The sequence below is a fragment of the Blennius ocellaris genome, assembly GCF_963422515.1.
Source record: "Blennius ocellaris genome assembly, chromosome: 7".
NCBI lineage: Eukaryota > Metazoa > Chordata > Actinopteri > Blenniiformes > Blenniidae > Blennius > Blennius ocellaris.
The window spans coordinates 5,308,232-5,326,930 of NC_137656.1; the positions used below are offsets into that span (position 1 = coordinate 5,308,232).

Genomic DNA, 18,699 nt, shown 5'->3' on the forward strand with positions numbered 1-18,699 from the left:
ATTAAGAAAATAATACACTTGTGAAAGAACTCACAATGGGTGTAGTAGGTTCAGAAAGTAACTTTAAACTCACTCTTAAAGACGTAGTTTGATTCTCCTAATAAAGTCCACAAAATAATCCTTTTTTTGTGCATTTTTTTGCAGCAAGGCATTTGCTTATGAAATAACTTAATTTCATATTTGTGCATGAAAATAATTTGAATGTATTCAGAAAAGTTAAAGTTAGTGCCGTGAAGAGTTTAATTAAAATGGAGCTAATTGCAAATTTTTTGTCATTTATCATTAAACTTTGAGATGTTCTGATATTCGATTCAAATATCCCAGATCCTGTTTCATTTCAATGAATAGTTGAATATTTTTCTTGATTTTAGTTACAGAAGTTGTAATAAAGAGTATATATAGCCACTTGTGTTACTGATATCAATTCATCAAAGCAAACGTTATAGTACGACAAGTGTTTATGACTTGGACAACTAGTATGTGCTAATTAGAATTTAGGAATAACTTTAGAATAATTTAGAATAAAATCAACATTTTCCCAACCGTTATCTCCACTTGTTTGATCACCATGAACTTGAAGAAGCAGATTAATAAGGAACAAAGTTGTGGATTTTGTATCGTCACAGGAACATTTTTAATTTTTCATGTTAAATGAGGTCAAGTAGGTTATTGTGCTAATATTCTGCCAAAACAAAACCAAAACAGTCACAGATTGATTGTTTAATTTGTTTAAATCTACTTTGGAATATCGGTGTGCATGTGTATCGCCACAAGCAAATGTAAGCATGACCCTCATGAACTAATGTCACTAATGTAAAAACCAAAGGTAAACATTTAGTCCGATGCTTTGCCTTCTATACTTTGATCTTCTGCATGAATCAGATTCAGATTAGTATGAATCTGATCACTTGATTCAATATGTATGAATGTGACAATCTGATCTGATCTGATCCGATCTTACCGTGAAAGTCTTTTTTTTTTCTTTTTTTTTTTTTTATCTTGAGCACTCAAGGTCTTTGTAAAGTGGAACCACGAAGACACAAATGAAGCACTGTCATGAGCAAGCCAAACCAGCTACTTCATTAATGCTCTTTGCCCTTAAATGTTCAAGCTCAGAGTCTCACTCACTGATTGTAATGATGTCCTTGACATGCAAAAGTCTTCTGGCCATTCTTTAGCTGTAACTACTTCATTTTCCGAGGTGTCCCATCAACTGCATGTCCCACCAGCCCTTGTCCAAGGCCGAATGGTGAAAGTCTCTCCTTTTCTCACGTTGTTCCAAGACAAAGTTATACCATCATGATACTTCTTCTCAGTAGGGACACTGGAGCTACCCGTCTTGTCACCCCATGAGTAAAGTCTGTGTTTGAATCTTGTTGGAGGGCTTTGTATATGGAGTTTGATTACAGTATTGGACATTTCTATCCTCACGTGGCTTCACCATGTGAGGCTCAGTTTTGAATCCAAATTCCCTACAGGTCAGCCTGAGAGGGAGTTTGTCTCTTTGGTGTTGGTGCCTTTGTCCCCAGTTAACTGGGATTGGCTGCAGGTACCCGTGACCCTGAGTTGAATAAATCATTTTCCTAAATGGATGGAAGTTACTGAGTAGAGAGAGAAAGTAACTGTAGTCTAACGTGTAGACATATAGCGTTTCATATGAGGGCTTCTACGTCTCAGTGACCCCTGGAGCTGTGCTGGTGGGAGTTTTGTCTCCTGGTAGGGTCACCCATGATAGAGAGGTCAAAGGGTTTAGGCCCTGAAGAAGTGCAATCCATTGGCCCAACATGCAGAAATGACAATAGAGGAAATCAACACTACTGGATGTTACGTGTCTCTGTGGCCTGGAACAGACAAGAGTGGCAATTTCTTCGTTGCTGCCCGATGGCATTTATGACCATGACGGACCTCATTGCGGCCCAGCATATGACTAACAGAACACTACATTTGCGGATAAACACCAGCATCTCGATGAAGTTCTGCCCTGTGAAATCTTTCGTCTTTAGCCTTATCCTCTTTCTGTCCATACTTCATCTCCTGTCCTGTTCATATCAGTCTTTGCCTTTCGTCGGTCCCTCCTCTGCCGCAGAATAACAACGTGGCAGTTGGCCTAATGACGTTTAATTCTTCTCCAGGATTTCTTCTCACCCTCTTTCATTCTCTAAAAGGCCCAATAATAAAAGTCAGCTTCCATTACACTGAGACTCTGAGGTACAGAGATGGATAACAGTGATCGTTTTTAAGTCTTAACAGTCATTCCAGCAGCACATTTCCACAGCAGCTGTGAAGACGGTTACCTAAGCGCAGCCACACACATGCACACTCGGGAGGCACCTGATACAATCACTGTCTCATTCTGTTGTCCACCCACCAGCTGGGTGCTTATTACCTTGAAGTTATCAATTGGACACGTTTCATCCCACAGTGTGTGGCAGCATTAGTCACACAGGGATCGCCGGTACCTTCAAGAATGCTTTCCCTTCCACGGGTGCCCTCAGCTCTCATCAGACCTGCACTCCCACTCAAATGAAAATGTAGTTGCAGTTATGTTCAATAGAAACTGACATATCACCCCGTTTCTCAGGCTCGGCCGTTGTAATGCAAAGCTGCATGCAAGTAAAATGGTGTGTACTTGAGCCTGTAGCTTCATGATGGGCTTTGTCATTAGCTATCAGCCTATTGTGTTTCATGGTCAGATTAAAATTGCATTGTTTTTTTGTTTTTTCAATGTCATGGTGAAAAGTTCCACCCAGCAAGTGTGAAAATTATTATTATTATAATTATTATTATTATTATTACTATTATTATTACAAACATTTGCCGAATTTTGGTTAAGGATTTCTTCTTCACACTCGATAATGTTCCTCCAAACAAAGTAGTAATTGCCTTGGATATGACTTGTAGTTTTAGTACAGGGGCCACATCAAGTCCAGTTTAGTCTTTAGTAGATCCAACCACTAAAGTGACAACATAAATAACCTTTGCGGTCATATTTTGGGACAACTCCTATTGTTTCCCTTTTTTCGTGATTTATTCGTTCTCATTTAAAATTGTAGCCACATCCAAAAGGAAATTGGTGAAAACTTTTAAAGGTATTTTCTCGAATAATAAGTGCTGTTTTAACAAGTTTTTTTTAAACAATGCCCCAGGTGAAAAATACAGTAAAAACTTCAAAATACACATCACAGTATGGCTCTAATGCTAATTCTACTTCATCAGCAAGGTTGGTTTCCCTGGTGCTGATATTTCAGCTCAGTTTGTGTGTTATATCTGCTACTCTCATTGATCGTGCTGACGTCCGTGGAGCAACTGAGACAAAATATCCAACTAGTTTGTCCTATTTCTGATTGAACTGTTTTAATTTGGTTTGCATTTGTGGATTAGTGGTCTGTATTACTACATATTTATGGAACATGCCAGAGGTGATGCTGGCTGTACATTTGGTTGATTTGGATTTCGGGAGTGGTTGGGCTTCCTGTAAGAGTTCATTTTTGGTTGTGTGAGAGGTTTATCAAACTTTATTAGCAAATTGATAGGTCTTATAACTTTTTAAACGTATTTTTTTACACACCACCTTATTTATTGCACTGTAAAAAAGAAATACTACATTTTAGCCATGTAGCTCTATACGTCGCAGCTCCGGGACATAAATGAAATGAAAGTATACGAGGGCAATCAATACTCTTCCTCAAGAAATGTGTGAAAACACAACATGCACACAGATGTAGGAATAATCTTTTGACTCACACTGGGAGAAAAACTGATTATTAAAGAAGTAAAATAACTCCAAATGAAAGAAGGGAAATTTGACTCTGGCCCACATTGTAATGATTGGTCTCAAGTCGTATAGATACACAAGGAACATTTCAGTGTTTGGCCTGAGTTTGGCCTGAAGTAATTACTCTGTCGAACTAATAGATTTGATTTGCTATCATGCAAACATGCACGTACGCACGCACCACACACACACACACACACGTGTAGAAATGTGGCAGAGTAACACGCTCGAGTGCACACGGATACACGCACACACACGTACACACCTACACACAACTACGTTAGAGCCAAATAAATGAGGCGGCACTCGTCAGGCCTAATAGTCTGGCTGTAATTAACATTGTCATAGTGATAATAGCCATTTATCCCTGATATATCACTCACACACACACACACACACACACACACACACACACACACACACACACACACACACACACACACACACACACACACACACACGGTCCAAAAACCCCTATCTTGTGGAGGCAGCTCACCCAGCTGTCACCAACCCCCCGTTTTCTTCAGTATTTGGACCTCATGATCCTTCATTTCCCATTTACTCAGTAATCCCTTCTTCCGCTCTTCCTCTCTACTGCTTTTCTTTATCTCTCTTCCCACAATTCCTTATTATTTTTCATTTGAATACTTTTCAATTCATTCTTTCTCCTTATTTTGCTTTTGTCTCACATTGTGAATGAAGTTAGTATTGAGCCCAAGCAGTTTGTTCTTTTTCTGGCATGGCTGCTGCCCACAAACTCACTTATAGCCATACAGCTAAGACTGGTAAAGCTTTGATGGAGATGGCCTAGTGTCATTAAAAAAAAAAAAAAAGAGAGAATGAAAACACCACAGTTGACTACAGGGCAGGGAGGTTTGCACCAAACTAATACATACAGTGGAAAACAGGAGAACCATATGGGCATTTAATCAAGAAAACACTTTTCAGTTTCGTAACTTGTACAGATAATCAATCTATAAGCCCACAAACATACTCCGGCAGATAGTCTGGTAGGGACTAGACGGATTTGTTTCATGAACGTTGGCTGATAAGCAGAAAGTGCCACTTCACTGACGGTGAGTAAAAGGAAAATAAGTGATAAGAGTGAGAGATAAGAGTGATGGGACCTTCAGTTTGTCACCACAATGGCAGAAAAAGCCTTTTTTTCCCCATTGAACAGAAAAGTGATGAAGCGGTAAGAATATTCTGCTTCTAAGGGGCCATGGAAACGGTTAACCTAAACGTGCTGTTTTTGGCCTGTCGTCCACATGAGGCAGTGTTTTAGAATTGTGAAAACAGATTTTTTTTTTTAACACGGGTCACAGAGTGGGGAAATGTTAAAACACCGTTGTGGACGGCAATGACGATCATCTGTGGATAAAAGATGACAAAATCACAGCAGTAAGTCGCAGCGCCCCCTAAAGGCCTGGTATGTCTATTCCATGCCCTGGAGGCTCGTGTTTAGTCGTGCTCAAAGTGGCGTGTGGCCGGAGGTTTTTTTTGGAGAAGGCTGGGGAGAAAAAAGATTGTTTTTCTCGTGGTGTGGATCTAGCCCAAATATCCAATTGAATTCCATTTAAACTAAAATAGTAGTGTTGTAATCAAGACGACGTAACCCAGGACCGGGTCAAGACCAAGACTTGTGGAGGCACACGACAAGTTTTCAAGTGAAAATCATTTCTACGTTTTCGTTTCAGGAAAGTTTTGCTTTGTGAAAACGATGTCCAATACCACAAAAACAACAGAAATGCTGAACATTTAGTAGTATTCCTGTAGGGCCACTAGTGGGCATTCATTTTATGTAATAAAACCACCAATTTATGCACACAGTGAAGAGTATGCTGTAAACATTGACACTCCTGTAAATTGTCTTTCTTTGGTCTCATTCGTATCGGTTCTTTGTAAGAAGAAAAAAAAAGTTGTTTTTCCCCATGTGATCTATTTGATGGTGTAGTAAATGTACATTTCCTTGGAGAAGTATGGCTAAATTCAAGAGTGAGCAGCACACACCACATTCATTGTCATTAATGAATCTGTCTCAAGATTTTAAACATCATCGAAGCATCTAAAGTTTTTGGTATCATCTCAGTGCAAAACATAAATCTAAGTTGGAGTTTAAAAAGAGAAACAAAATATTGTCTTAACATAAGTAAGTGTATTTATTGATCCCTTCATCTACCATTATCAATTTGAGTTGCTTCTTCTACAATGTATATAATGCAATTGAAATGTGCTTAATTGTGTTTAATAAATAACGAAGCCCTAATAGTTTAAAATATGTGGGCATTATAGTTGAAGAACCCAAACAACAATGACAACATGGAATATTTCTGCAAAATTGGAAAAACTTCTTGTTTGGCCTCCATAATAAGTATGTTATTTCCAATGTAGCTCATAGCTTTTTGAAGGCAAGGTGAATCATCAAAAATATTCCAGAGCGAGCCAGAGAACAATGAACTTTCCTGAAGTGACCCTCCTTTCAGATGGCTGTTCACAGCAGAACATTGCTTGACCTCAGGGTTCTCCACCCTGAGGACATGCTGACCCCCCCCCCCATCTGCTGCAGGCAGAGCACTGACTCCCTCATACAATCCCATTTCTAAATTTGTCTCCATTTATGTAATTGCAGTATCAAAACATCTGATCTTTTGCTTTGGCAACGGTTGCCATGGCAACAGTGTGAGACCGCTGTTGTGCCTGGCTGACATCTAATCATACCAACCGGTATCATTGGCTATCTGGAGGAGTGGTGTGTGGATCATGTTCCATCAGATCTCTGCCTGCATCAACATGCATTTTCTCTTTCATCAAGACAAACAAATGCAACCAGACACTATAATTCACACACAGAGACGTGTCCGGTGTTAACAGCTGTAAGGAATTGATGTGATATTGATGATACAACAGTTTGCACGTTAGGAGAGCCACTTTCTAATTATTTCTGTAAACAGTATTGACTTTTGTGGCACTGGGCAGCAGCTCTGCTGAATCACAATATCAGCTGAAGTTGAGCTTCATTTACTTCAGCAAGGCCCAGTGACAAAAACAAGCTATTTGCGGGACGAACTCACCAAGACTGTCCCCAAAACGGCTGAGAGGGCTTGTATTAGAAAATAACAAAAAAGAGGAGTGTTATATTTTAGGAGCCTGTAGTGATCGGTGTAAATCCCAGAGTGCATGTGCAAGTGCACTTTTGACATTTTGCCCAAAAAGATGAAAAATCGAAGTCACAGCTGGAGTTTGGGAGTGAGGATGGCTGCTGTTTAACAAATAGACTGTTTCTGTGTAACAGCAGAAGAAACAACTAAGAGCCCCGTTTCCTCAAGAACGTTTTTGGATTGAAAAAAAGGAACATTTTAATTACGTTTTGGTTGTCTGTTTACGTGACAACGGTGCCAGGTGCCAACGTTGTTGATAAATTCTCCTAACAAACCTACCAAAACCAAACCATCTGAACATAAGACACAAGTATTTACGCATGTTTTCAGTAATTGTAAACTTCCGATTAAAATGTGAAGGATTTAGAAAGTAATCAAATATGGTAATTGGCAAGATAAAGAGCTCAATGTGTCACTGCTGCAAGTTAAACACACGTAGCAAATGACAGTGTGTCAGGACACGCAGGACGCGTGTCTAGTTAAACCTGGATACACACACACACGCACACACACACACACACATACACACACACACACACGACATGACACGCAGAGTGCGACACACTTGACGTGTTTAATGGGTCTGTAGTAAATTGCACTGAGTGCCGTCAACCAATTTCCCTTTCACAGCTGAGCCTTGAGTTGAAATCACACACACACACACACACACACACACACACACACACACACACACACACACACACACACACACACACACACACACACACACACACACACACACACACACACACACACACACACACACACACACACACACACACACACACACACACACACACAACTGTTTGCAGGGTTATGTTGGCACATGGAAAAGGCTGTAAACTTTCGGACTCGGCAGACGGCAGAACGACCTGGTGCAAATTACATTTTAATTTGAAAAAGAAAAGGGAAAACAAACATGCTGAGTAAGCTGTTAGAAAAACAGCGTCTTTATCTGTAAATCTGTAGCATCTTCACATGTTTGCCCATTTCATACAAAGCTTCTTCAAACTACAAGCATAAGAGCTTTTTTTGTTTGTTTGTTTTGTTGATTTGCGTTTATTAAACACCTCTTCCATTGAGCTTTGTAAAAGCTAAAGGGTAGTTGTGCTGCAGAACCGTCAAACTTGAAACGGCCTCAGTTGCTACAGGAAGTTGGCCGTGACGATGCAATTGGAGCCGTACCATGTTGAACATCTGATTTACACACATGCACATCTCTGCTGACTTTACGGTTTAATTAATCCCACATACGTATAAAGCATTAAACAATGCACACGGATGCACGGCCAGTAATTCCTTCCTCTGGCCTTCTGCTATTGGCCTCTGGGTGCAGATGTGTGGATGCACATTGTGTTACCTTTCTGTCTTGTCGAGCCTCCAGTCACATAAATACACAACAGGAACAAAGAAGGTACACGGCATTATGAACGCAGTAATTTGCACTTTGCTTTTGGACACAGTCAGTCCATTAGACTGGCATGTTTAGCTTCACTTAACCAAAATACCTGTTTTGTTTGGTTTCCGCTCTTAATTTTTGTTCACGCTGATATCTCTTCTTATCTGCTTTTTGTAAATATTGATCCCATTTTTTCCTGCTCCTTTGACAGTTTCGGGTTTTAACAGTGAAGCATGTCCTGCAGTGAGCTAAAAGACCAATAGCAACACAGGAAATAGCCCCATTAGTGTTATTGATCAACGCCTATTAAGTGCAACTTAACTCGCTACCTGAACTGAAGTGATCATTCCTGTGTTGCACACGCTGGGATGATTGCATAATGGCACACGGTCAAAGTTTGGATAAAATCACTGGATTGTTACCAGAGGCTACTTCCTGATTGAAGCAAAACTAAACTAAACAAAAGAAAACACAAAATCCAATTACCACCATTTGCAATCTGGCTAATTGGTGACAATGTCAATAGATGTGGTGGATTTAGTGCATTTTAAAGGCATGTCTGCATGCCGATGTCAGGCATAACCCGGGGTACATAGGAAGATCATATGATTTCTTGTTGGGATAAAGTGTCTTCTTCCTGTGATTATTTATCCATACATTATGTAATTGCATGTAAACACCGTGTCTCTCTAAATAAGGGTGTTGCAGTTAATGATTTAATGCTAAAATTGCTTGGTGTAAGTACATTTAGGATGTAACCAGATTGCCTGTGGTTGCTAATTGGAACAGGTTAAAAAGGTGATTGGACTTCTTAAGATTCATGCCTGACAGTTCGGGGCTACATTTTACATTTATACTCAAAAATGATCATATCCCAATGTTTTTTTTGTAATGAAATCACAATTGTAGCAAAATTCTTTGTTACAATGAGATTAATTTGCAAAAATTTTAACAGTGCAATCAAATCACTTCCCGATGTATAACTTAGCCTCAACTGGGAAAAAAATAAGACAATGTTGGCCAAAGAACCTTTCTGAACACATTTTAATTAATATAAGTTACAGAACTGATGCAGAAATTTGAATTAAAAAAATAGGTATCAGATATTTTCAATATCCAGTGTCTGTATAGCGGGTTGCGGAAGCAAACTGATAGTGGACATTTTTGGCTTTGAACAAACTGAGTGAGAGTTTTCAAATATATGGTAAATAATTAAAAATCATGTAAATCATGTTTGCACATGTGTGAGGACGAACCTTGGCATATAGTGTACTATTTTGATTTGTCACCTTTACAAAAAGGGATCACTTGTAAGGACAGTGCTTTCATGGAATGAGCAACACAGCTAATCGTGTGAGTAGTGCCCCCAAAAAATGTGAGAAAATTCCCTGCAGTATTCTCCTGTTTGTATTCACTCTTGTTAAGAGCTGCTTGGTGGATTGGATGGTTGTATTGTGTGTGTGTGCGTGCGCGTGTGTGTGTGTGTGCGTGCGTGTGCGTGTGCGTGTGCGTGTGTGTGTGTGTGTGTGTGTGTTTCACATAGTGGAATGATTGTATAATTAACAAGGTCTGGATTACACCATTAGCAAATCTGCTAATTGGTGACCATGTCAATAAAAAGTGCATCAGGCCACATCTGCAAACCAGTGTCAGTTCTTACCAAAGCAGATCAAATGATTCTCTTTTGTCTTCTTCCTGTGTTTATTGAGCCATTCATTATGTAATTGCACGTTAACGTGTGAGTGTCTAAACAGGCTGTGGTTAATGATTTGAGGCCTAAATTGCAAAGGCATTCAGTTTGTTCCCTGATCGTCTCAGTGGTTCAAAAGGGGGGGGGGGGGGGGGGGGGGGGGGGGGGGGTGAATTTAGTGGACTACATTGCAAAGCCAATGGAAGGTGGCCATTTGTAGAAAAATTTTTTTTTTAACACAAACATGGTTAGATGTAGCTTTAGTGTCAGTAAGTAATGAGCCACATAATATAAAGCTGCAGAAGTGGTTAAGAAATAAACCACATAAAATAATTTGTAATATTTGCTCAAAAAAGGTATTTTTTTTTAATACTATTTTCCTTTTATAAGTCATTACAATTGTGGATTCAATTTGAAGTGTATTTGGGGGAAGTTCATATGAAGGATTGATGGAGGTTTAAAAATGATGAGGTTGAAGTGGAAAAATATTGTAACGCCGTGCCTTTAAAATAACTCAAAAATCTTCCCTCTGTCCATTCAAGACTAAAAAAATGGTTGCTCTGCCTGCTTCTTCACCTGGAGTTGCAGAAGGAACAGTAACAGTTTTATCCACGAGCCCCACAAGCATTTGAATTCTCAGACTGCGGTGAAAAGGTCACAATAAGAGCAGAGGCAGACTCGTTCAGAGTTGTATATGTTCCAAGCAATTTCCCCCAAATGAGAAACTCGACAATTTGAGGAATGAACAAAGAGGCAGATCGGGTAGATACCATTCCTGTGCGAGTGCATTAATGTCGCTGCACATTTACCGGGAACACAGACACAGATTAGATGGCGGTGCTTCAGAAGAGGCTCCAGTGTGTGTGTGTGTGTGTGTGTGTGAGCGAGAGACTGAAAAAGAGTGATAGACCAACAAAGACACAAGGAGAGACAGAAAGAGAACTGCTTACATACTCTTATTGTAAGTTGGAATTTAATTTGCACAGAAGAGCAAAAAAGCTCAGATTTTTTCACTGTGTCAACTCTTTCGCAACAGTGTGTGTGTGTGTGTGTGTGTGTGTGTGTGTGTGTGTGTGTGTGTGTGTGTGTGTGTGTGTGTGTGTGTGTGTGTGTGTGTGTGTGTGTGTGTGTGTGTGTGTGCGTGCGCACGCGCGCCTGCGTGTGAGAGAGTCTCCTCGGTAAGGTGTGTGTGTGTGTGTGCAGCGCCAAGTGTAGCAACTAGAGCGAGACCACACACACGCGCATGGATGAGCTCCGTCGAGGAGGGAAGCTGTTTCCTCGACTTTATTTCTCTTTGCATCATGCACACGGACACGGACACGTTTGTCGATGCGTAACAAGTCTCATGCATTCATGCGCTTGTCATTCGTGCACACGTGCACAGCTATGCACAGGTGTGTGCAGAGACTCGCAACAAACTCTTGGGGGGGGGGAAAATGCATAAATTCATGCAAACAAAGGTTTGCAAGACACAGAGTCAAGTCGTGCACACACACGCACACACACACATGCACACACGCACCCACACACACACACACACACACGTGCCTCCTCTCAGCTTATCCCAGTGCAGTGCGGAGCAGCTTTTGAAGGCAGTAGGGAGCCAGCTGTTGACGAGCCACTTAATAATTCCCTTGGACAGGCATGAAAATCCTTCCTTTTCTTTCTGTCTGTTTCTCTGTCTCCTTTACCCTGCCTCTAATATTCCTTTTCCTGCTCTGTTTCTGTCACATTTTTTTCCTTTTTTTTTTCTTCTTGTCCAGTCACAACACCTCTGCCCTCCAGACTGAACCCAGAGCTGGTATTAACATCCAGGTTATTAAAGCATTTGGAACGGTTCAGTCTGCTATGGACGTCCAAATGAGGCAGCTGTCACAGGTTAATGTCTGGCTGCCACCGTAGGCGAGCAGCACACACAACAGTGTTGTTCCATACTGCAATTTGCTTAATTGCCAAGTGAAGTTTTCTTTTTTTTTTTTACTGAACTGTAAATGTAGTTGTTTTTTGGGCCCATTGCTCTATTTCAGGCCCAAAGCTCGCGAGTAGAGTTGAGGTCATGATTTAAGTTATCAGAAGTAAAGTTTTGCATTTATTGTCTCCTACACCAGTCAGCCATACCACAATGACCACTGAAATGTAAGGTGAATACATCATAGCTTCTTGTTGTTGGATATGGGAGAAAAAGTTGGAGGAAAGTTGGGAGGATGGCAAGCGTATGGGAAGTAAGGCTCCACCCAAAACGTGTTTTACAATGGTGCTCAAAGCCACTTAAAACTTTTCGACAATGTTCTGATTCCATATCCATGTAAGTGAATATATTTAGCGTATATTTCTCTGCTCAAGCGTGTGTGTGTGTGTGTGTGTGTGTGTGTGTGTGTGTGTGTGTGTGTGTGTGTGTGTGTGTGTGTGTGTGTGTGTGTGTGTGTGTGTGTGTGTGGCTTCATTACAAAAACAACCAACTTGTGGCCTTGCATGCGAACTACATCACTTTCAACATCTCTCTCTGACTTTTCCATGTAAACAGACATCGCTTTCAAAACATTGCTGTGTAAATGTGAAACTTTTCAGAAACAAAAATGCAGAAATTATGCGTTTTCAATGAAACGTCGCATAAGACACACGTTAGGCCTTTCCAAAATAGCAGCTCTTGTCGGGTGTCAACAAGTTCCCGTGGTCTGTATCTACCAGGAAGCAGAGACGGCGAAGTCGTGCTTCATTTATACGTTCAGATGCAACAGATGAATGGACCTGCTCACAAAATCTGTCGAGGTGTTCATGCCAAAGTAGTTTTTGAGTGACACAATGACCGAAAGACTTGGATTTGGCTTCCAAATCCCCCAGATATCAATCCTCATGCATGTGTGAGGTGTTCTGGACAAACAAGTCCGATCCGCGAAGACGTGTCAAATATGGCGTGTCAAACATGCTGCACGCCGGCCAAAACCGGCCAGTTGGAGGGTTCAATCCAACCTGCAGGGTGAGGTCTCTACATCCTCCACCGGAAGTCATACTGTTCTTCAAAGGTAGACGGGACCACATCTGAACTGCAGATGGTAGCAACGCTCCTACTGGAGAGATTTAGCATCCTATTTGCTAGGGATGAGGGATCAGAAGAGGGTGAGTGCATGAAAACATGCTAAAGGCTGCAGAAATTCAGTGTTTTAAGAAGCGAATGGCTTTTCACCACAGCAGCCTGAAGGGAAACACTGTTGGATTATAGGGAAATTGCAATTGCTCAATTGCTGATCATCGTGTTTGTAGAACTTGCGCTTGATTTGATCACTTGTATTTTATTTAAGCTAAAATGGAGGGAAATATTTGGAGATGTTTTCATTTACCAGTTATTATAACTTAGATATGAAATTGTGCTGTTTGTAGCTCTTAAAATTCAGTTTGATGAGTTGTGAATTAAAGGGTCTCCTGCTCACATCGATGTACTTGATAATACACAAAACCTTTAGAGTCCTTAGCGCCGTGGAACAGAGTGCTTAGAGTGCTTTAGAACGTACATTTGTCTCGTCTTTGAACTGAACCTTGTTCTCTTGTTTTTGAACAATGCAAGCACCTTGACTCCCTCCTTGTTCGTGTTTTCCCATCAGTCATTGGGTTAACATGGAGTTATTTCATGTTTGTGTGTGTCTATATTAGGCAGAGACATTTTCTTTCATAATGATGAAAGAACATGTATGTTTATCATGATCATTGTAGTGTAACTACAACTTTATTAAAAAAAGAAAGCCTATGCAGTCATGCTCAGATATTTTTCATTTGTGGAATATTTCAGCTCTAAAAATAAACATGTGTGGAAGGGCAATATGTGCCTTGAAAAAAAGTTAAATGTAATTTGAAGTGCACCAAGTGTGTATTTGTGTTTTTTTTTCTTCTTGTTTGCAGGTTATTTTAATCCTAATCTTTGAAGTAATCTGTTTTTGAGTTTTTTTTGGCAGAGGCCGAAGTGCGTTAATACGCAGAAATGTGGACGAGTTCGCTCAAGTTTTGACTCCCAGCTTTTATTAGACTGCCGCCACTGTGTCCGTGCACTACATACTGGATGTATGGAAATGCTAACAACTTGCCAGCCCATCATGAAGCACCTTCGTTCTTTGATCCATGAGAGAAAATCCTGCATGCAAATGAGAAGAAAAAGACTTAAATGCCCACTTGGAGTCATTTATATTCCATTTAACCCCTTTTTTAAAAGAAGTCGTTTTTCTCTGGTTGCCACTATGCTGCAACTGGCTCAGGTATAAACATGATCTTATCTATTGTGCTATGGCTTCCTGCCTCCAGGGGGATGCACATAGGAGATACACATATAGGGTAATACACAGACGGAAAAAAGAGCGGCTTCCTAAGAAATAAACACATTATCTCTTGCACCGTTTCCCTGCCTCCTCTCTATGTACCTTTACTTTTCTTGTGTCCTTCGTCATCTTCCTCACCTGCTCTGTCTTTTTATCTCCGTCATGGTTTTAATCCTATTCTCATTCACCTCCCTTTTCTCTTCCTCACCTTTTTCTCAACCTCAACCTGTATGACCACGTCTATGTATAGACTTGATTGATTCTGATATCAGGAAAGGACAGAAAAGGCTTTATTTCACTCCTGATGTTGTTCTTACACTGAAAACACATGACACTTATAAGCTGTAGAAAAGGTGGATCCCAATCACTGTTACGTATATTTAAAGGTTTTTTTTTTTATTTTTTTATTTTGGACTGAGGTCAAGTTTGTTTCAGCTCTTGATTGTGTTGAAGCTAAGGGGAAGGGACTGGGAAATAGATTTTTTTTGTCTTCTTCTTCAGTAAAAGTGTTCAACAAGTGACTCTGTACATAATGTACTTTCAGTTTCACCCATGTATGAGTTGCATCTCTTAGGAAATGCGTCATGTAGAGGAAATTATTAGATCCAGCAGCTGCTCTTCCAGAATCTTCTGTGAATGTCTGTCAAGCTTTTAGCCCACGATTAGTCTTCTTTGGAAAGAAGCAGAGAAACTGTTACCATGATGATTAAAATAGTCGCTGACAAGTTTCTCAAAACACTTTGAAATGTGGTTTATCATTAGTAGTAGTAGTAGTAGTAGTAGTTGTAGTAGTAGCAGTAGCAGGAGTATTATTATTATTGTTGTTATTGTTATTGTTATTGTTATTGTTATTATTATTAATGTTAAAAACTGTGAAACAACAATGTTGTAGCAACATTACAAATGTATTGACAATCAGAAGCTATTCTCAACTAACTTAAATAAACAAATAGATAAATAAATAAATAAAAGTTGTATGACCAAATAAAATGAGTGTAATATATATTCTCAAAACTATAGTGTATGTGTTTGCGACAAACTTCATTACTGTATGGAAACCCTAACCTAGAAACTCACATGTTGAATCCTCAGAGAAAAGTAATGGCAGACCGTACAATTTATATCTAATTCCATATCAAGAATAATTTTTATTGAAATTAACACTTGACAGGGCTGTAGAATATTGTATAAAGTTCAGTCAACAGCAAAGATGTAGTACTAGATTTGTGTGTGTGTGTGTGTGTGTGTGTGTGTGTGTGTGTGTGTGTGTGTGTGTGTGTGTGTGTGTGTGTGTGTGTGTGTGTGTGTGTGTGTGTGTGTGTGTGTGTGTGTGTGTGTGTGTGTGTGTGTGTGTGTGTGTGTGTGTGGGACCTCTCATTGAGTAAAGGTCACAGTGGTGTGTGGCTTTGGGAAACGTGTCACTGGTCACATGTTCTCAGACTCGAGAGTCTACAAGCATCCGAGGTTCGTCCTTGTCAGGTATACTGTGAAAGTACATGTGTGGATCTCTCTTTTGCTTTATGTTTTTTTTTAATAAATATATAATGTGCCTTTGACTTGAGATCAGAGATTATACATTGCTTCACTGTAAGCTGAATAAATGCAAGCACAAAGTGAACTTCCATAAAATTGCTTTGGTGTCTCCACCAAACATTTAATGATGATAAAAAAGTGTAATGAAACAAGAACAGTAGGACATATTGTAAAAAAAAATATTAATAGCAAAAATAGCACAAAAGCTAGGACATGTTTGATCCAAATGCCAAATATGGATGTTGGGAAGGAGTACCAGAGAAAACCTGCATATGTCGGAGGAAAATATCCACATTTCAAAAGTTTATACTTTTCTTCACAGTTGTATTATGCAGATATTAGCATTTCCTACTCTGTACACTATCTTAAGAATTTCACCATTTCACAACTGATTGTTAATTTTGTGCATCAATGCATGGGTGCCCATCGTCTAGCCGCATGTCTGCTTCAACAGAAAGCACAGAAACTCTGAGAGAGGATAATCCCTTTTGTGTATTCATTGGTGCATTTCATGCACAGTCGACATGAAAGTACAAAAGCAATGTGAGCGACCGAAGAAAAGGAGACTTGGCCGGGAAGAAAAGGTGCTTAATGAATGCAATGTGACAGCGACGATTATAGTGGCCACGTGGCGTAAAGTGAATCAGATAACATTGATGATGTATTGGATTAATTCTCCCTTCATGGTCGTGCAGACGAGAAATGCTTAAGAACCAAGCAGAACAAATGTCTTTCATCATGTACATCATGTTTTCCTCTTGAAATGCTTGAATCATTGCTATCTCTCTTTCTTTTAAAGTGAAGGATTGAAGGACATTAGCCACAAAGCAATGACAACGGAAAATGCTGTTGTTTTTGTTGGGGTTTCTTTTGCTAATCCTCATCACATCATTTATAGGCAACATGATGAAGTAGCTCACATACCCTTTCCCCTTAACCTGGAGGGTTTCACAAAGACATTGTGGATCTACATTCTGCAGGTTTATGCAAAAACGAAATCAGAACAAAGTGAACAAAGGGTATCAGGTCACTCATGGCAATATGCGGATGGCAGTATATTGGCCTCACAATTTAACAGCACAGGCTTCTGTTCATCTCATCCACTATATCTATTTTTGTCATCATCAAACTGCAAAAAAAACATTTCTTTTTACGATTTGGTATTATTACATTGGTAAAATGTTATTACAATACTGAATCCATGTCTTATTACATGCTTGGCAAGGTATTACATTATTGGATGCATTACATCGAAAGAGGACAAAATTATGACTTTATTGGCAGGTATTATATTGAGAGTGACAAACGTAGTTACTCATCAAAAACAATTTGGAGATAAGACAGAAGATGGTGCTCGTTGGATACGAGACCATTACATTCAGTCCTCCTGTGCTCTTGCCATATTTAGTACAGCCACTAGAGGTCACAATATGCATATGCATGTGCTTCTTATGCTATCAAGTCACACACGAGAGGCACTGTTGGATTTGTGGGAAAGTTTGTGAAAAACCTAAATCATGAGACAAAATACATCAAAGTAATGTACATACATGAAATAAATCACTTGTGGCTTTGTTTGTAATGAAAGGAGTCAACTACCTCTTCGGAAAAAGATCTGAGACACACACACACACACACACACACACACACACACACTTATTTCCCATTCACAAACACGAGTCCTAGCAAAACACCCTGTAATCAGGCTTGTGTGTGTGTTGGCAGTGATAAATGCCCCCTTGGAAACTCAATGCCAAATAATCAAGATTGACGCCAGCACACAGTGTACCTGTGTGAGTGTGTGTGTGTGTGTGTGTGTGTGTGTGCGCGTGTGCGCGCGTATGCATGTGCTGGTTTGTTTGTGCTATTTTTGTTAGAAGGATCTAATCAAATGTAATCATGCTGATTACAATAATCGTGAGATTTATAATCACCTCCTTTTTTCTTTTTCTTTTTTTTTTTTTTACCTCCACCATCTCTCACTCTCTTCTCCTGTCTTTCTCTAAAATTCACGTGGTTCATTGCTTGTTCATGCCTGTCTCTTACTCGGCACCATTCCCCATGTCTTCTTCTTTTTTCTGTGTTTTGGGAATAATTGCTCCCAGGTTTATGTGGCAGCACATGATGGCTAAATTTCTATGTTGGTGACACATTGTCTGCAGGTTTTCTAATCAGAAATAAGAGTGGGCTGTTTCTCTGATGTCAGCTTTTCAAAGAAATACTACAAAGATTGCTTTGGAAAGTCATACTATAGAACTTTAACAATAATTCTCTATATTAAATGACCAAAAACAACAAGCTTAAATGTGTACCACATTTAAAATAATATGGATAGATTGATTGATTGATTGATTGATTGATTGATTGATTGATTGATTGAACCTTTGCATTTTATGAGGTTAGTATCTAAGATCTCAGATCACGCAAAAGAAAGATGTTTGCTCAGAATAATTTTTTTTAATGAAATAATATTGTTTTGTTTTGACAATGGAATCCATCCAGCCGACCAAACGATCTTCACTCCTACATCCCTTCTGACATGTGACTCACAGTATTTTAAAGATGACTGACAAAGACACAAATACGTACATTTGAGCTTAAGAACATGCACACACACACACACACACACACACACACACACACACACACACACACACACACACACACACACACACACACACACACACACATTATAGCTGCATTTTTGTTTGTCTTTTGCTTGTTGTTTGTTGACATCTGATCTGACAGATATTCCCTGTCTCACAATTTCTCACACACACACACACACACACACACACACACACACACACACACACACACACACACACACACACACACAC

General features: G+C 39.7%; 1 protein-coding gene across 1 annotated transcript in view; it reads left to right on the plus strand.

The window, feature by feature from the left end:
- The window catches only part of LOC308131920 (transmembrane protein 132B), a gene marked incomplete at both ends in the record, with an annotated part of 302,585 nt that overhangs the window by 233,689 nt on the left and 50,197 nt on the right, over window positions 1-18,699 (plus strand). The gene's annotated exons all lie outside the window — the stretch shown is intronic.